This window comes from Parus major, chromosome 2, assembly GCF_001522545.3.
Source record: "Parus major isolate Abel chromosome 2, Parus_major1.1, whole genome shotgun sequence".
Classification (NCBI taxonomy): domain Eukaryota; kingdom Metazoa; phylum Chordata; class Aves; order Passeriformes; family Paridae; genus Parus; species Parus major.
This window is the reverse complement of record NC_031769.1, coordinates 118,578,791-118,599,940: the sequence shown is the minus strand read 5'-3', so window position 1 is coordinate 118,599,940 and position 21,150 is coordinate 118,578,791.

The following is a 21,150-nucleotide window of genomic DNA, read 5'->3' as shown; positions in this document are numbered from 1 at the left end:
CGCGGGCAGCCCTCAGAGTCCCCGTCCATCCCCGGGGACACGGCGGCACCGCGGGAAGCCCTCAGAGTCCCCGTCCTTCCCCGGGGACACGGCGGCACCGCGGGCAGCCCTCAGAGTCCCCGTCCTTCCCCGGGGACACGGCGGGGAAGGCCGCAGCAGGACAACGCACATCCCCTGGTCGCTGGGTCGGTGTAAACACGGCCAGGGCAGCCTCCGGCCTCCGAGAGCAAACGCGTCAGAACAAATCGGCTGGACCAGAAGTCAAGATCGTGCTGGTTTAGGAACTGAGGGCCCCGCTGATCACCAGGGTTTAATTTACAGATTGTAACCACAAAATGAGGTCAATACCTGGGTTTATAGGCTTTTATCAATTATATGCTGTGCGTAAAGTACTGAGGAGATGTCTTTAACTTCAGTGTTGGTCAATTTACAGTTTTCATCTTTGCTATTTTATGGTACCCCTGTTTCAGTGCTGTAAGCAGTTAGACTGTCCTTTCTTATCAGTACTCCAAGAGGCCAGACAGTACTTTCAGAAATAGAGAATAACCAAAAAACCAAGTTATTATTATCAAAAAGAGAAAAGAAAATACAAAATTTCCCCTATTTATTCTAACATTATTAACTCCAGCAAAAAGAATGCTGTGAGAAAGGCTCTCTAGTGCTTGAACTGGTGTTCAACTAACTTGGATGTCAGCATATAATAATCATAAACATTTTGGGTTGAAAGGGGTCATAGAGCTCATCTTGCTCTATACCCCACACCATGGGCAGGAATACATTCCACTAACAAGTTGCCCAGGGCCCTATCCAACCTGGTCTTAAACACTTTCAGGGATGGAACATCCACTGCAACCTGTTCCAGTGCCTCACCACCCTCACAGTAAAGAATTTTTTCCTAACATCTAATCTAAAGATGCCCTCTTCCAGTTTCAGTGTCATTCACCATTTGTCCTGTCCCTACATGCTCTTGTAAATAGTCTGTTTCAGAAATAAGAAGACACTTAGTGTAGACAATACTTACTGATATTTAGAGCTAATGATAACTGTATATTGATCAGAAAGCAATATTGGGCCTCAATGACATATTTATCCACAGTGGAGCCCTGCTGTTGTCTGTATCCATGTTCACTCCTTTGGCAGCAGTGAGCTGTGGCTTTCTTCAGAAGGTGTTCATTCCAAGTGTGGGAACAAACCGAATGCAGGGACTGACTCAGTCCTTGGTGTTACATGTGAGGATATTCTAGATCTCAGTTAAACACTTAACAAAGGATCAGATATTTCTTTGACAGTTAACCATTGCAACCTTCTCTAGGAATGCGTGCCTGAAATAAAGTCCTTCAGAAGAAAAAGATAAGTGAATCTAGATAAGATTTTTTAATTATTTTTACCTTTTTTTTTCTCCATATTCTTAGCCATAATTATCTGTGCTGGTTATAAATACATATATATTTCCACCTACCCATGGACTAACCCAATAAGGAAATATATTTGTGGATTCCTCACAGCACCAGAAATGTAAAGTATCATACCTGAAATAAATTCTGTGCAAAAAGCTTGGTTAAAAAGTTAGTTAGGGCATTAAATGTAAACTGGATTTGACTTAAAATCTAAAATTGTTTCGTGTTTTCTCTGGTCTTTCCAGTTATAGCTGGTTTCATGAACTCTCTGGCAGAAAACCAGTCACTGAGATCTGCTCTGCTAACAGCCACAGAGGGATGAGGAAAATGGCTAACATGCTCATTTGTGCTCATCACTTGAGAGGATGCAATATAGCATTAATCTTTTCTGGTACTTCGTATGTTGCTGACATTTCACTGTCTGTATTAAATAAGGCACAGTTTAAAGAGAGGTAAATATTTTCATTGTTTGACTGGTTGATAGGATTGTCAAGTGCACCAGGGCAATGGCAGGTGACCAGACTTTTCTTTTGTTCCATTGCTGAAGAATAGCTTTGGGACACTGATCACAGAGAATTTCAGTGATAAAATGGTATTCGTTGTATTTTTCAGGTAAGAGAGATTTTCCAGAAGTCCTTCTCCTTTCTTCCTTGCAGCACTTCATCTCTTCCCAGTAAATTTCCCTGCTCTCTTGGACTCCTTCCAGCTGATTTAAACCACCACCATCATAACAGCCTTTTTCTGTGTGGCTGCAGAAGCCGTGACAGCAGATCCAGTGTCTGGGATATAATTGTTCCAATTTGGCATGTTCCTCTTACCTCCTCCTTGCTGTCTCTGCTGGACAACCTCAGATGCTGGGGTAAGGCTAAAACCTGAATTGTCCTCAATCTATTCATTCCCAGTTTCTATCCCCAGCCTAACTCATCCTGCTGGGGAATAGCAATGCTGTGGCAATGACCACAACCACTCCCTCCACGGTTCTGCACAAAGCACCTTCCAAGCCGCTGTCATAAATCTGAGGGCATGCCAGAGGGATTGCCATTTGCTGCATGTGGAAGGTCAGGAAGATGTATAACATTTTGTAAGGCAGAAGCCTAGGAAGGAATTTGAAAGAAAAGAATGTGGGCAAGGGATCAGGAATTGCTATTTGAGATATTTTACAACTTGAAAACAAAGAAGCTTAGATAATAGCCAGTGACAAGCTGAATGCCCTTTCTAAATGACAAGGATAGTGTAAGTCCCTGCCACTAATACCGTCCTTTCAACTCTGTTCTCCCCCATTTATGTATGCACATATACTTACCTCGTATAAAATAATGTACATACAGATAAAATCTCACCTGATTTCAACTGTGGCCCCTGTTAAGAAGAATCTTTCGCAAAAATGCTGAAGACCTGGTGCTCAGTATTTTTGAGAGAGTACAAGCTCCAAAGCCCTATGTTACAAGAGCAAGTCACTTTGCCCTGGAGTAACGTTATGAACTTGATAGCCCATCCAGAAATGAGACCGCAGTGAAATGAGGTGATGCTTTGTTTATGTGAAAGAATATTTGTACTAGAGACCGAATTTTTATATGTATATAATCAGTCTTAATAGATCATTATCAAACTAAAGTAAACCTCTTAAATGCTCAATTTGTGCGTGTGTAAATGAAGCTCTGCAGAAAGGCCTCAGGACAGAATGAAGTTTATGAGATTGTAAATGAGCTCTATTTATAAAACTGTTTGGAAATGAAACGAAGGGTTGTTTATCTCTTGTTGTACACAAACCATCATCCCTAGCAAGCATCCTAGGACACCATACATTTGGGATTTTTTGGGATAAAAACATGCAATTCCTGTGTTTCAATACAAAGAGACCCTTTCCTAGCAAATAGTCTGATTTTGAAATATTCTGGAATTCAACAGAACAACTGGTTGGAAGACCATCAAGATCATCAAGTCCAACCCGTGCCCTAACACCACAACTAGACTATGGCACCAAGTGCCACATCCAGTCTTTTTTTAAACATATCACAGAATATGCTGAAAGTGAAAAAAACAGTGGATCAAGTTCAGTTTGTGTCAGGAGGTAAAATGTTGGTGAAAAAAATCCATATTGTGTTTCAACAGTCCTCATTTGTGCCCCTTGTTTTTTTAGGATATAATGTTTCACGTAGATCAGAAATTACCAGGGCTATTTTACTGTGTCCTTAAGATTTCCGGTCTTGATTCCACTGTAGTTACCCTTACCCTGCACTAAAATATCATTGTATTTATTATTCCTTGTCCTTGTGCATACTTGTGCATGTATGTAATTGCTTTATAGAGAATTTATGTCATTAATTAACTCTCTGAAGACCAAAGATTCACTTTAGAATCATAATAGTTGTGTGCAGTGGTCACTGTTACCTTTGGGGGTTTTGTACGGAGTGATTCATACAATACTCAAAAGAAAGTAATTGTACTGGACCTTTATTTGTGGTCTTGAGGAGCAGTGTGCCAGCCCTTCCAGGCACTCATCTGCTTTATGTGACCTATTTTTTCAAGCCTAGGAAATTGCTTTTTACCATACTTCATATTCATAAGCAGTGCCTCTATTACAGCAGGATCTGTTGATGAAAACAATCAAAATAAGCCATTTTGGTGATTCGTTTTTAGAGTTTGCACCTGTTGAACTGTTGGCAAAAATTCAGTTAAGGTTCAAAATAGAAAAATGTATGGCACAGATGTAGGTTGTTGGGGTTGGAAGAAAGAATACTGATCTTTAAATTCTAGAAATCTTACTCCAGGCTAGAGGAAGTATTTTTTGGCCTCTTCTTTAATTTTCACAGATCTGTTTTCATTGGAGTCATGGTCTATGGAAAGATCTTCAAAATATAAGTATGCATCTCTCCATATTCAAACACGTGTATGTACATACAACTATGGAGAGCGTGAATCAGAGGTTACAATGGTTGAAAATATCTATTTTTCTTTCTCCTCAATGAACAGAGCACAGCTTATGGAGGGGAAATACTGATTTATCTGTATTTACTACAAGGGAATCAACCTAAAATGTTCAACCAGTTTTTAATTCAGAAATTTTATTCAAAGAAATAAAAGCAAGTGTTTAGCAAAAGTCATTGTAGAGGGCTGTCCCACAGCCAGAGTTTAAAGCTTCATTTGTTAACACTGCCAGTACTCAGGATTTCCCCTTCTGCCCCAACCAAAGTGTCAGGACTTTTCACCTGGGATTTCTCCCACAGGTGCTCAATAGCTGCCTGGATCCACTTTATGGCAAGATCTTGCAGGCAGTAGCAATGTCCTGATAGTTTCTTGTGCATATGGTCTAAAATGTTTCTTCTGTACAAAAATGCAAGACAAACTGAACATGAAGCAAGAGACTTGTTGCAGGACAAATTCAGATTTCCATATATCTAAAAGTGCTAATTTTTTTCACTTTGGAGAACAAAATTGAAGCCCTTCATTACAAGCTGAATTCATTTTTCTTTTAAAAAATTAAAAGCTTTTCAGCTGGGTTGGTAAATTAGATCTCATGTCTGAAAAATGCATATTCTGGATTAGGAAAAGTAGGGTTTTTTCCTTTCAATAGCTGGCATGTTCTGACACGCTAACAGCTTGAGCTAATATTTAATTAAGTAAATAGAACATTAGTGTTGGAGCAAGAGAGTCTGGTCAAGCATTCCTGACTCAAGACAACCTCTTAGATACTCTCTCCAGAAATTAAATACTTCTAAATGTGGGTAAATGCAATATGAGATGTTACACATGCAATATTATTTATTGTTTTATTTGAAGTTTGGATAAAAATTGTAAAACATGTGTTTGTACATATGCATGCATGTACTTAAACAGTTAATGAAATCAGGATACAAATGCTGTAGCTGATCTCCGTATATATATATATATATATATATATATACACACACATATATAATGGGACAAGCCAAAGCACAATCCTCAGGTTTTCCAGACCTGGATCAAGATCCAAATGTGTGGCTCGTGCTCACCCCAACTTCTTTTCAAGGAACTCATTCATCAGTGGTGTGGACATTTCCCTGGACTTTATTTTAGCTGCCAGAGATTTTTTGGCATTTTGTAATAAGACTAATTGCAGTTCATGTGAGCCCCAAGGAATGAAGACACTTCTCTGCTTTAAAATTAGTAGCTGTGTCTGCCAAAGTGATGTGCAGAAATATTCTGGAGGGCAGATTGAAAGTTCACTGAGAGTTTCCAAGGCCACACAACGGAGTGCTGACTTTCTCAACTTAGCAAATACTGTTTTCCAAAATGCTTGTCTTCTTTTTATTCCTATGGGGTGCTGCAGTAAAAAGAATCAGAGTGAGCAATTCTTGGACTTAACCACTTGATTTCCTAGGACTCTGATGAGCTTTCATCCCTCTATTATCTGAACAGCACGTTTTTTCTTCATTGTTTTGAATATTGGCTCCTTGGCTAATAAAATTTTACAAGTGATTTTTGAAAACAAACAATACTATATTATCCCTTTTTTCCAACTCATGAAATAAATATTCCATCAAAGAGACTTTTATGTTTCACAGTGGCAGTTCTCAAATGACCAGCATGGTATCATGTTCAAAACAGGGCACGGTCCATTTTTACAGTAGATTTACTCAATCACAGTTACTAATCGGATTAGTACTGCTTTTATGTCTGACAAATTTTTAAAAGTTGGGGGTCATTAAAGCCCTTGCACATATAGAGAGCCTGTGGTGCCGGGCTGTGTTTTTCCAGTTAACCATTTCTGCTTTGACAAAAATCAAACCCTTTTATTTTTAATACATACAGAAGCTAAGCTGCTCTTTTAGACTGCAATGCCACTGAGCATTTAGACCCATTGCTTGACTTAGCAAAGCACATGCCTATGTATGGAGTTAAGAAAGAACATCAGTTTGAAGGTGGGAGAGGCTGAGTGCTAGGGAGGGACTCATCCATGCTGCCACCCAAAAGAAAAACTTTTCCTTGTGCTTTGCTCTTCCAACTCAACCATACACAAGAATGAACCTGCGATCTGAATCGCAGGTTTTGATACTACTTCTTCACAGTTCCTCAGTTCCTGTCAAAAACTTTAATAAAAAATATTATGGCTAGAATTTGCTGTCATGCGCTTGAAAGTGAATTCTCTAAGTTAAGAAGAAACTACATGTACCACCCAAGGGCTAACTTGGCCACTAAAAGACTAGGTTTTGCTCAAGAGGCTGAACTCCAGTGATGTCAGAGGGCTATGTCAGTTCTTGCAGAGGAATAATACAAGCCTTGTTTGGATGCTAGGTGTGCATCTCTCACTCACTCCAGCTGGTCCTAAGAATTGCATAGGAAAACAACTACAAAACTTTTACTCATAACACTATAGGAAAGTCTAATATCCTCTATCTATCTACTATTTAGTTGGCATAAAGCTCAAGTAGGATTAGACCTGTGTCAAAAAAAGAAGGAGAGAAAGCAGACAGATGTAGAAAACATGTAGAAAATGAAGCCTGAACGTTCATTTTTTCTGGAAATTCCTCCCTGGAGCTTGAGATGGGAGCATAGAGCATGCAATACCCTTTCCAATAGTTAGTGCAGCATTAAAATAGTTGGAGTAGTTCTGACTGGATCATTGCTGTACAGGCAGAAATGGAATGCAAAATTGATCAAAAGTATACTATATATTCCAGGTGTCACAGAGCACCAAGAGCAATGAACAGTGCCTTCTTTACTTGGATGAAAAAAATCAGAATTTCAGTTTTAAAAGACTACCAAAAGACTATCAGAGGAGCTTTATGCAATTTAATATATGCGAATACTTCCACTGCTGCCTCCTCCAAAGGCATGCAAACAAGCACCTTTCATGCAGTTATTGAAATAGCTTAGTAAGCCTCCAGGGTATAAACAAAGATTAGATTTCTTAATGGAATTTTTTTTCTTAAATAAAATAAGGTATTTAATTTTTTGAACATTAATCAATTACGACAGTGATTCCAGTAGAAACAGATGCACTAGAATAGAAAGTAACTAAAACAAAAATTGAATGAAATATAGTCTATGTTTACACATGTTCTCTATAAATATTAACATCATGAGAAAGTGAATGGGTTACCATCAGCCAAGTCAGGAAATGATCAAATTAAGTTTATACACCATAGCTTAGATTGTGTCCCCTGGGTACATGCATTGCTGTGAGATCTTTGATATGATATCATATGTCATTTTCCAAACCATGAAGTGCAGTAGCATGAATTTTTTTTAAATAAATATATAATTCTCATATCAAATACATGTACAATGGAGCCTTGCTGCCTATATGTCAACTCTTCTTTGTAAGGAAAAACAAAATAAAAACCTAGAAGTTGAGGTCTCCTTTGCAAGATTGCAAGGCTCTGTTGATCTGTAGAACAATGGCATATATATATAAATCTAGTTTGCTATTTATTAACTGAGCTATTAGGTATTCTGTGGAAGAAATTATTAATGTAGGTATGTGTCCCTCTTATGGTCATGATTCATGTCTTCTCAGTAGAAAGCAGGAGAAGAATTTTTAATTTGTTCTATCCCAAATTGTTCATTCCTCAAGAGTTCAGAGCTGAACACCATATGGTACCTACAGAAATTGTACAACTATTATTAATTCCTCAACACCTCACAAATTAGTACAAATAAATGACACAGGGCAACACACTGAGTTATTCCTTCAAAGAAGAAATAATATCTATTAACATCAGGCTGCTACCATGGAGACACTGCAAAATACTATATAAATTTTGAATAATATATGTCATAAGGTCATATCATAAGTCTTTTCAGCAAAATTAATGCTCAATGACATTTTGCCATTTATAAGCAAAGGTAATGATTGAATTAACAGATAACCCCAATTAGGAAAAAATACTAACTTCTGGCAGTGACACAACAGGTCTTCCAAAGGCTATTATTGAACAAGTTGACAAACAAATGAACAAGACCTCCTGGATAAGTAAGTTTGTTTCAAGGGAACACTCACAAAATATGAATAGATCTCTATTGTGTTTTGTTGGTACAAGTTCTTCCACATTTTAAACTCCCTTTAAGGCCCCATGTGAGAAAACCAGAACCACTGCACACTGTGATTAAAAGGCAACTTGACACAAATAAATAATAATAACACCTTAAACCAGGGTATGTTGAGGAATACTGATTGTAATCCTAAAGACTCAGGAATTTTTATTTAAGGGCACAAGGAGTAGGTTTCAGACAGAAAGTCACCAGAATTTAATGTCTACTCTGAGCCAAAGTCATCTTAAACTTACAGAGTAATCAATGGAGTCAACACAGTCAATGAAGCCAGGAGAGAATTTCACCTAATCCTAAGAGAGATAAACAAGAAGCATTCACTCTCCCAAAGACAGATGTTGAGTCAGATAGGATACTTGGGACAGAACCAAAGGAGGCTGGGCCCAAGACCTACAGAAAATCTTTGCCCTTCAAGAGCAGCAAATGGTGTCCAGGTGAAATATCCTGGAGCAACAAAAATGTACGTGATTAGGCAAGGGAATCCCATCTGTACTGGACAGTGAGTTGAAGAGCTCCCTATGGACTTATAAATTTGTGGACTAGACAGCTAGTGTACATATGTATTCACTGGTAAGTTTAGGTAGACACCTAAATCCCATGCATTGTGTCATTTCCATAGTTCCTAGCCAAAAGATGGATGTCCACATACTTCTGACTGCCTTAGTAAACTCACTGAGAATAGATAAGAATGTAATCTTAGGAAAAATTATTAGCCAAACAGAACAATGAGGAACCTCAGAGAAGAAAAACACTGAAAGCATTAACTTTAAGCATTTCATGTGTTTAAACTCTTGGCATGTTCCTAATCACACTGACCCAGTTTATTTATTCTTTTCAAGCAAAAATAAACAAACAGAATTCCCTGGGTCTATGACAAGAAGACACTAACAGTATTCATCAGAAATATGTGGGGTGAAAGTACTGGCAGTAAAAATTTACTATGAAAATGGTCAAACAATTTGGGCATAAAGAATTACCCTGGGAAGGACTTAATTTCTGATTCATCTGTTAGATTGTCTTTAACTCAGAGCAGCAAGCCCTAGAGTAGCACAACACTTTTCCATTGGCAGGTCAGGAGGAAAGGCATATTTCATGCACACATCTCTGACCCAGACCTCTGGCCAAAAGGAAGTGATATTGATGCACTCTGGAGCAGGTTTATCTGACTCTTAATCAGAAAGGCATTAGCCTGACACAAGGGTCAAAGTAGAGAGTATAAAATGCACTCATATAGGAGGGATGTCCGTGATTTCCAGAAAAGGCTTGGAAAAAGAGAGTCTGTGGCATTTCCTCTAATTATTTTTATTACCATGTTGGACTTCAAAACAGCAGCTCAGGAAAAGAAACAGTGAGGTAAAGTCTTGACCCAACTGAAATCAATTGGAATTTTATTACTGACCTCAGAAAGACAAAACTTGACCTTTTTTTAAGTTTAAAAGAGTGCCTACTTGTTTTGAGCATATAAATATTATAAGATGGGCAGGGATTAGGCAGTGAGACTAAGAAAGCTCCCTCTGACTTCCTGTACAAAGCAGAAGTTGTCAAACTAAACACATTGGCTTAGCTCACTTCTGCTGTATGTTTTCCTAAATTCTGTCAGGGGCTTGGCTGCACAAAACTGGCTTCCATTGCCCTGAGCAGCCTCACTTGGAGTGCACACACACACCTTCTGCCCATGGCCTCAGGAGCCCATTTAAGTTTGGCTGGGTTTTTCTCAATAGGTACCAGGTCTGTGTGTTAGGAATCTTTCTCTCCACCTCTATGTGTAGCTCCTGCATGGACATCAGACCTGGACAATAACCTAGGTTTTGCTCCTGACCGCAGCTGGCTGGACTTTGGCTCTAAATCATCATTTTATTTTGTCAGAGACAATCAGTTGAAACCCAGAAGCAGAACCCTTCTCATGGCTTGTTTTCTAAGGAGAGCAAGAGTATTCATCATTTTTCATCTGCTGCTCTCTTTAATTTCTGTCTCCCTAGTAAGATACCAAGAAAGTTAGATTCAGTGATTGGAACTGAAACATTTAAATCTCTGTGTTTTCCATTTGGTTAAAGTTTTGTCATTTTTACTTTGGTAGGTGGTTACTCATCTGTCTTTAATGTAGCTAATGGATGTACACTTAATGGATACTTATTAAAATGTAGATCTCTGAATATGCAGTTTCCTGTCACACTGCAATACTGACAGCATTCCAAAGATTCTGAAGAGCTGCCCGAATGGCAGATTCCAGGGGTTCATAATCAGTGTCACAGCATCTAGCTGGAGGCATGTCACTAGCAGTGTGCCCCAAAGTTTAGTACTGGGCCCAGTATTGTTTCACTTATTCATCGATGACTTGGATGAAGGGGCAGATGCCTCCTCAGCAAGTTACCTGACCATACAAAGCTGGGAGGAGTGGGTGATACCCCAGAGCACTGTGCAGCCCTTCAGAGGGACCTCAGCCAGGAGGAGAGATGGGCAGAGGGGAACCATCTGAAGTTCAACAAAGGCAAATGCAGTGCCCTGCACCCAGGGAATAACAACCTCCTGCACCAGCACAGGCTGATCTGCTGGGAAGCAGCTCTGCTGAGAAGGACCTGGGGGTCCTGGTGAAAAACATGCTGGTGTGCTGGTGAACAGCAAGCTGTCCAAGAGCCAGAAGTGATTGTGCCTTTGTGGCCAACAGAATCCTGCTGTATGTTAGGAAAAGCATTCCCAGCAGATCAAGGGAGGTGATCCTGCTCCTTCACTCAGCCCTGGTGAGGCTGCATGTGCAGTGCTGTGTCCATTTCCGGGCTTCCCAGTACTATGGGGACATGGAGCTCTTGGAGCTGGTCCAGTGAAGGGCTGCAAAGATGATTAAGGGACTAGAGCATCTCTCTTACGAGGAAAGGCTGCAAGGAATGGGCCTGTTTAGTCTCAAGAAGAGAAGACCGAGCAGGGACTTCATCAATGTACATAGGTGTCTGAAGGGAGGGTGTTAAGACGCTGGATCCAGGCTCTCCTGGTGGTGCCAAGCAATAGGACAAGAGGTAATGGGAAGAAATTGATGCACAGGAAGTTCTCTGGAACAGATTGCCCAGAGGTTGTGGAGTCTCCCTCACTGGAGATATTTAAGAAACATCTATTTAAGAAATATCTAGACATAATCCTGTACCTTCTATTCTAGGATGACACTGCTTGAGCAGGGAGGGAGGTTGGACCAGACTGTGGTCCCTTCCAACCTTATGCATTCTGTGATTCTGTAACGACAAATTTCAGTAGCCTCATTATGTGGAAAACTCACTACCAGGGCTAGAGCTTCGCCTCCAAGTCCTGTTCCTGCGCACCCAGTGCTTGCAATGGACTGGAGGACTGGACTTTCAGACTTGTGGTGAAAAATTGGGAAAAGCTTGTGATAAAAATGGGCCTACATTTAGTAGCTCTCAAATAATTTATATTCTCTGGGTTTTTGTTGTTTGTTCCTCATCCCCATCCCCACAGCAGCTGAGTAAGCTCACATAATCTCTATATAATTATTATATAATTATCTATATATAATTGCTATATTTATGACAAGAATTTTCACAGCATATGTGATTTTCCTTTTGTTTTAGAAGTGGCATGTCTCTTTTATTTGATGCTCCCTTCTTATATCACTACAGGTAAGTAAATAGGAAGTTATTATTATTATCTTCTCTAATTTTGTAAACCTGTAATATATCACCTTTTCCCTCTAGTCAGAAGAATTTTGATACTTTTTCTTTTCTGTGAAAGTTGTGAAATAGCTTTGATCGTCCTTGTCTGTCTTTAGAATCTTTTGTAATCATTCCTTTTCTGAGATGGGGAAATAAGAACTGTATTCAGTGTTTGAGGTCAACACATTGTGAAATTGTAGAACAGCACAGTACTGCTGCAAAAACAAACCCTCCATGAAAGTGTTGAGGGAAAAAAAATTATCTCAGTTTGGGGTTCAACCGCAGCTTTTCTAGCTCAAAGAGAGGTCAGGCCTACTTAAATTATTATCCCATTCAATCAAACATCTGTTCAACCTTTGATCTGTTAGACCAAGTCTTGGGTAATAGGGGATTGAAAGATTTCTCTAATAATACAGAGACTGCTGAATAATCTTAGGATAATTATAATTCTTCAGGTAAATCCAAACCCTCGACCCATGTTTATGTAGCTAACCTTCACTGCTTAGCTGCAGATGTGTTTAAGCCCATGGGTTAAATACCCCACTAGAACTTCTCTGGTAGTTTGCAAGATCTACTGAAGTTCTTGTCTAGGGGAACTAAAACAATTTAACTACAGAATCAAAACAAGAAAGCTAATAATTCCTTATCCGGCACTGTAACTGACATAAGTGACACTGATGTCACTTTTTCTACATGGCAACTTTTCTTTGAAAATTTAATGTTCAGGTTTTTGCTACCTGACCTTTTTTGGGCAGACACCACTTAAATGAACAGCCTGACTTGATAGGACAGGGTGGGTTGAAAGCATGCCATTACCTGTGCTGTAAATTTTTGTGGATAAAGGGAGAAATTCTACTTCTGGCACTGTTAACCACCCATTATTGTAAGCCAAGAGAAAAAGAAAGCCCTAACAGTTAGAGGGGGAGTAGAGAAAGAATGGAGTCATACAAAAAGTTGCTAAAAAAATTTAGTATCCGAAATTATTTTTGTCCCTCTGTTACATTCCTTTCCTTATTAAACACTTAGAGAATTAAATCTCAGAAAGGAGAGTGCTTTCTTCACAAACCTAACTTCTGACATTATTACCATGCAAGGAAATCACCATACCAATGCCCTGGTGCCTATTTGAAAAACTGCAAAGTCTTTTTCAGCAATTCTGCTAAGAATGTGTCTCTAATGTAAACTGTTTTCAGATGAAAATAATGCCTAGATAAAGACAATCAACTGCACGATTAATGCTAGAACTGCTGGTTAATAGTTTATGCATGAGGGAGATTAGTTGGCAGGCAACAGACCAAGGATGCCAAGGAAGGATTAGGAGATTAAAAAGCAGCCCCCACACTTAGGATTGCTTATACAATACTGCCCCTCCCAGCGCAGCAACAACCATCTGTTTTCATTACCTATATATATGAATATTTTGCATTTCTTTGTGCTATTTTTGTTGGCATCATGTTTGCCCTGTTTGTTAAGCTGGAAGACACCATTGACAGATGTGGTCTTTTTGCAGTCAACTACACTGCCTAGAGTAAGAAAGGTAAAACACTTAGGACAAAATAAATGTGGGTTGTACAGATATATATAAACCAGGCAATAGGAACACAGAGTTCAGTTAAAAAAGAGAGGTCAGTGGCTCTGGAGTCCTGGACTTGCTGACCAAAAGCAGACCATGCACATGGATCAGTGAAACCTTGTGGGATTACTTCAGCTAAAGCCCAGAGGCCTTTATTCACTCTTAGACAGCACCACATGCACAGTAAAAACCTCTCTGGGCCCAAGGTGGCACTAAGCAGCTTGCTGGAGTACACTAATGCCTCCCTTCAGAGGGGTTTACAGGTGGTTCCCAGGTCCCTGCCCTTGCAGCATGGTCAGCCTGCAGCTCCTGTGGACACCTGCAGACATGGAAGGTGTGACTATTAAACCTCACCCCGTGGGAAGTTTGGGGAATAGCAATATCAGGAAAGGTTGCGTGACAGAGCAACAACGTGTAGGCTGAGATTTCTCAAAACCACTTAAATGAGAAAGACTACACCAGGCTTTTCTATTAACACTTAGGTGTTGAAAGTCTTGTAAAACCTACAGCTCTTTCTGGCACTTGAGTTCCTTTTATGTTTCCCAATTTTACCCAGAAATGCTAAGTACTATGGTCTGCTCGTGTGTCACAGTGCTACTTCCAGATCTGGGACATTTTCTTGGTGTGTTTGTTTCTTCAAATTCTCACAGCCCAAAAATTCCAAGCCAGGAACATTGCTGAATGCTGTAACTGTAGCATGACTGCATTTAGGGAAGGAGTGAGAAGGACAAGGTACAAACAAGGCTTTTTTGAAATTATTTCTTAATGGCTTTGGATGTTTTGACTTCTCAGGCTGGGCTCTGACTGCCAGAGGATTAAGCAATATCAGTTGCACTTGCTGAAAACTTCTGGAGCTCAGTAGGCAATAGGAGAATCCAGTCTTCTAAAATTTATTAGGCCTTTTTTTGCCTTTTTTTTTAGCATGGTGCCATACTGAATGGATCAATTTATTACCCTGGGCACCACTCATCAATTTTCTGAAATTATCTACAGCAAACTGTATCAATAACTACAGAGCCTCTCCAATCTACTGAGAAAGCCCTTTTTTAAAACAAAAATTCAGCTGAAGGTCTTAAATCATGTAGAATTCTTGGCTTGGTGCATGGTTGGCTGACACATATGTAAGATACCACCAACACAATATTGCTGGGACTTTTCTAAGCAGCAGATTTATCATTGTTTTGACAGTCACCCATTTGAAAATTTTATTGACAAACAGAAGCTGGAAGACCTAGTATTTTAGCAGGATTCAGTTGCTTTCTTCCCAAGTGGTTGAGCTGAGTACCTTTCTCAAAGTACACAAGTACATGGCTATATAAGTAGCCATTAACCAGCAAATGAGGGGCCACCCACCTCGCATAAGTAGTTGGGTGACTGCTGAGCCTCAGAGGTCCAGCCCACTTTGGTGGGGGAAAAGCAATTATTGCCCATTATCAGGCCTGCAAATTATTAGTTTCTATTCTCCCATGAACAATCCCTCATTATCAAGAAAAACACAAACAAACAAAAAAATCAAACCAAAAAAACTTGTGGGTTTGTGTTTTGGTTTTCTTTCTGATTGAGGAAGGCCACACCCAGCTGCTTTAATTCTACTTGTAAATACATACATGTAAACATTATTTTTTTGGCTTGGAGAACATAAGCGAGAAAAAGCTTTTTTGGGTTTCATTTCTCTCTTCAAATAAAGGAATAAATTAGTTACTGATAGCTACAATTGTTGTCCACATCTGATTATAATTATAGATGTCAAATCATTATATATAATTTTATATTAATTTCTTCTACACAATGGTCATTCTTGTTTGAAACCACTGTGCTTATTTCTTTTATAAAAATCTTCTATTTAACACATCACAGTAGAAATAGATATTCAAACTGAAATATAACTTTGCTTGTATTATACTTTTTTTAAATGCTGTTGATTATGATAACTAATTGCCAAAGCACACTCTTAGGAGCTTATGCAAGTTCTGGTAGTGTCATTTAAGAAGTTGTTTGTAAGGAATTAGGCCATATAATATGTTCTAGCCTGTTTTCCTTATGTTTATGTAACTGTGTCGTTCAGCTCTGCAGACTATGAGTTAAGACCATGTAGTCAAAGTCATGGTAGAGAACTCAGAGAGAACTCACCAGGAGTAAATTACTTCCTCTTTTCTTCTCAAGTGAGAAAATAGGGTCATATCAAGAATTTGCACTGATAGCTGACAACATCTAACACATAACACTATTCAAAAAGTCATAACCAACCAGTTTGGGAACCAAGTTAACAAACCTAGTTTTACCTAACTAAACTTCATCCTGTCAACATTCTTGCTGTAGTCAATGGGAAAGGGCACCTATAAAGGAACATTTACCATATCCTAAACAGGTGTCAGAGCAGACAGGATGGCAGTACCTTGAGTGTGACTTTTTCTCCATTGATTTTAGAGCACCCTATAAACCTAACATACAAATAGAATTGTCAGAAGTTTGAAGTAAATTCCAACCTACAAGTAAGGGTATCAATACCACTCAGATAACACTGCCACACACTAGTGCATGTGGCAAAGCAGCACAGAACTATATGAGGTACTGTTTTCTGCTTTGGAATGGTGACAAAAGCAACTGTCAGGTGACTTAAGACTTATTCTTTAAAATCTAAGTTTTGCAATATCCAAAGCCCAGAAAAATACAGCCCAAAACAAATGGAAGAGACCTGTAGAATGTAATCTTTCTGCATCAGAGTATGACAAAGATCTTGTGGCTTACAAAATGGAGACAGTACATAGTCTCCATCATAGCACTGCTATGTATATCCACACAGCATAACTTTAACCAGAAAAATGTATTTCTTCTCTCAGTTAAATAATTCAATGTTCACTAATGACGCACATCTTCATGTAAGATGCAGTTTTCGGAAAATCTCAAATATAAGCACAGAAGAATTATAAAAAGCTAATGGTATTCTTCTGAAGTTCCTCAAAATTTTATGTGAACACACAGACAAATTTGGTTGAATAAATACTTGCCACTGAAGAGCAGAAGATGTTTTTTATTCCTGAAAACAAGTCTCTGAAGGAAACCAGGCCTTAAAGAAGGCAGGAGCTGAACTTTGATCTTACAGTGGAAATCAAATGCCCAAAGAGCAAAGAACAGTTAAGACAATGCTTCTGCACAGAAATATTTGTACTACAATACACTGAACATGAGTCATTAAGTCATGACATCATTAAAAAAAGTTAAAAACTTTTTAAGAAACAAAAATAGGATTATAGCCTGTGGACACAAGAAATAATCCAATGGATACTTTCATTAGTAGCTAACTCTACTGGCATAATAATTTTGACCCTGAACTTCAAGAAGGACATGGTAAAAGGGAAGAGAAAGAAGGAGGAAGGACTCTCAGTTAGAAGAAAACATGAATAAGTGGTTTCCTGTGTTTGGAATTTACAGAAGTCTGAGAACATGATCATGGTCTTCAAATATGTAAAATTCTGCTTCACAGAGCAGGGAATCAGTCTGCTCTGCAAGAGGACAACAAGAGGCTGAGTCTGCAGGAGAGAGTTTAAAAGTAAGAGGCTGAATGACAAGACAGCGTACATCTGGGGGAGATTGACTGGAACATTGTATTTTTCAGAGCCAGTTAGAAAATTTCTGCCAGGAATGGCACAAGCATAGTGATCCTGCTGTAGGACAAACTACAAAATTATATTTGAGGTTTCTTTTTGCTCTACTACAGCATAACACACTTCAAATTAGATTGAATGTGCGGAGTACATGGAAAAAATACCAGCTCCCTCTTCCTCTATTCACTGTGTCTCTTCCTCTCTGTATCTTTCTGCAAGTGACCTGCAAACATGTAGCTTTGTAATTTACTTTCTCATAGCAGCCAGAAAGTATCCAGTACCATTCACCCCTTTATTTTCAGCAGTTTACCTCCTACCTACGGACCAAAATAGTTAACTGTGTCTTTTCTAGAATCCCATTAAAAATACCTGTGCTAAATCTGGGAGACTTAAGATCACTTGTCAGTGCTGAGCAGACAAAGCATTACAGAACCTTACCACTTTTTGTTGCATTCCAGTTGCAACAGAGATATTCTTCTAAGCATTATCAACCTCTCCACCTTGACAAAACAGTGATAATAATGGTAATGATATTGACATTTGTATCAAGATTAGCAAAATCACATCAGAGTTTCAGAGGCATGAATGTGCACTTGGAAATCGTCCTATTCTTTCTCATCCTACTCTGTTATTTACATGTGTGTTCACTAAATAAAAATATCAGAAATAAAAAGTATGCTAAAAATATGGAAACCAGAATACAGTCATAGGAAGTGCAGGTTGTATTTTCAATGGGTGCTACAGGCTACATGAATCTTGAAGCAATACTCCCTAATACACCAAGGTCTACATTTTACTAAGCTAATAAATGTAAGACTTACATAGAAGGAACCTTCAGGGACTTGTATTTGTTATGTTAGCCAACCGGAGGTAAAAGAACATTTTTTGTTGAAGGTGGACTTGGAGGGGTTAGCTGCACTCCATTCAAATATCAATTGTACAGCCCATTTACTTTTCTATTCTTCTACTAAAATTCTGTAAAATTAAAGTGCTAAGGAAATAAAGGAGAGCGCAAAGAGGTAGAAGAGGAAAATTCTTCAGCTGGAATGAATGACAAGTATATGTGTTACCTCAAGTTCAGACGAGATACATTATTTAAACTCTCAAAGCCTGCTCTTTTTTTTTTTTGGAAGAATGTACATATGGTGAAACCTGTGGGTAGAATGTAGGTAAGCCTAAAGAACTTTGAGCTGTGAACATGCTTCTAGACTGTATAATAAAAATAAGAAATGTTAGTTTTGAAACAGTCTTTGAGATATAAGAATCAATGGTAGGAAAAAAAAAAAGTTGGTACTTTCATGTGTAAATATACAAAGCTTAATGTTTGGGCTTGAGACGGTTTATGAGAAATACAGGACCAGTACCAAGCAAGAGGTGGAACTCAGCTCTTCAAAGGGTTAAAGTGAACTTTAGTCTTCCACGGATCACCCTCTGGTACTGTATCTTCATAAATTTCCCCCGTTTATGGAGTGTTTTTGATGGCAGGCAATTCTTTGTTGAAAGTTAAGTGCTCTTTTATATGAATAAATAAAGAAGGCTTTGGTTTGAATGAATACATTATTTTGACAAATGTTTATTGGAAACCCAATTATGGCTTCATAAATCAGTGCTATCTGTGGTACATCAGGTGAGCTCACCCATGTCATCAAATGGCACATTGAATATTAGTAGGATAATTAAAACAATTCTGTTGGATATTGTTCTTCTTACCCAGGTCTGACAGTAGTCAAAACAGGAAGAAATTGTTTATTAATTTTATTTAACTTATTAAAATACTTTCTGTAAGATGTAATGGGCATACTTAACGCCAAAAAAGAAAAAAAATTAAAAACATTTGTTTTCAATTTGCTGTTAGATTAAAATGACAAGGTCAAGCACAATGCATGCACTGAGTGGCAGCTGAATTTTACAGGTACTTGGGAAGCAGAAAGGATATATATGAAATCTATTGTTTGAACTTTATACCCAGGTGAAGTGGAGCTTTGTTTTGTCTGAAGTGGTCACTGGTGATATGAAATGTGTCTGGAGTCAATTCATGTCCTTCCTTATCCTCCCTCCTAAAGTGATTCTGAGTTAGAACGGCCAGATAAATTAGAAGCCATTTCCATAACTGTGAAAATGAAGGAAATCAAGTGAAAATCTTGAACTCAAAGTCAAGAGAAAAGGGAGGAGTTTAATGTTGGTGTTTGTTTCTTTTTCTCATAATATTCCCCTGTAGATAAAAATTTAGTGGGAGCAAGCCACCAGGAATTCCCATCTCCTGAGGCCCCCTGACTGATGACAGCAAAATGGAGACATATTGGTGGAAGGACATTGAGGATCTTTAAGATTTGTGAAAAGAATCCAAATTATTTCCCAAAGGACCATTTCCAGACTTAGGATATGGCTAAAGTCCTATCCATTAGGACTTAGAAGCATAAAATAAGGATTGAAACTGATGTAATTTGGTTTGGAGTGCATTTGAATTAGAGTGACATAAATAGCCACCTAGATGTGTTTCCTACCAAATCAACTTCAGTGTAATATTCTTCTTAGGGGCACAGAAGAGGGAATGAGGAGACATAAGGACAACAACAGAAGGCAGCATAATGTTCAGCTTTTCTCCCCTGAGAGAAAATGAGTGTTAGGAATTGGGCAGGGAGATGGAAATTAAAGACTTATTTTTGGAATTTGTCAGTTCATTGAAAGGAGAAAAAAAAATCACCAAGGCAAATTATTTTGTTACACCAGAAACTAATTTTCCTCAGGAGCAACACAGGCTCCAGATTTCTGGCAGTAGGCAGAGAACTTGGAGGCCCCAGAGTTGAATTGCCCACACTAGGACTTCTTAAGATCTCATATTTCCCCAGAGATCTGCTTCTCAGATCATGTATAAAGTTTGAGGTCATCTTCTGAAAAATAGCTAGACAATGTTTTGTCATTTTCTGCAAGATAGAGATAATATTCTCCATTTGCCTCCATCCCTTATCCTAGTCCCTTCCCAGGCTTTTAGATTGACAAACAGTAAAAGTATGGGAAGCCATATAGGGATTGTCTTCCCTATTTGGGTTTCTATTTTTTTCCATAGCAAAATAAGAGTACATTTAGCCTAAAAGCAGGTATGCACTTTGCTGCCAAGGACACCATCACCAGTAACAAATATTCTGCAATAAAGAAGACACAACTTAGGACAATCACGGTGCATGAAAGCCTTGGGCTTTTTCTTCTTACCTAAGATGTTCCAGGGCTAACAAATCTGGGTATCTCTCTTTCAGAGCAAAAGAAGTGAAGGTACTGGGTTTTATACCAATTTTAGTAAAACTATTGCTTTGTGCCATGGATTGTGCTTTTCTGTCTTAACTTCTGGACCACGCTTTGTTACCCCTAAGCAGGAATGAGGGATTTTAGAGGTAAACTCTTCCTCACTACACCAAGTTCTTATGTGTAGCCTCAGAAAGGCAGACTATTCAGTCCAAACTATGCACAGAGAAATTAATTTCCTTGATCCTTGAATAGGATCAAGGAAATGTATGTGGCTGGCGTGGTAAAGAGAAGTGTGGAGACAGAACAGGAAAGAAACATACTTAGAAACTTCCCCCAAGCTCTGGTAAGGCTGGAAGAGTAACAAGAAAAAAGCAGTCTGCAGTCCATTAACTTGGCACAAAAGACATAAGACATAGCTCTTAAGCACCCCAATTATCAACCAAAGCATCAGCCCTTCCCCCAGAGTTTTACAGAAGTTTGTTTTCAATAAATATTAACAGATTTGGTTCCTGGCAAAGTTTATCAGTTTTTCTTATGTATAGCCTCTTTTCTCAAACCTAGTTTCTTACCTTTACCTGTGGCAAATCTAACAGCAAATGTGACTTAATGGAAGGAGAAAGGAAGGCAGAGAAAGAGCCCCAAGT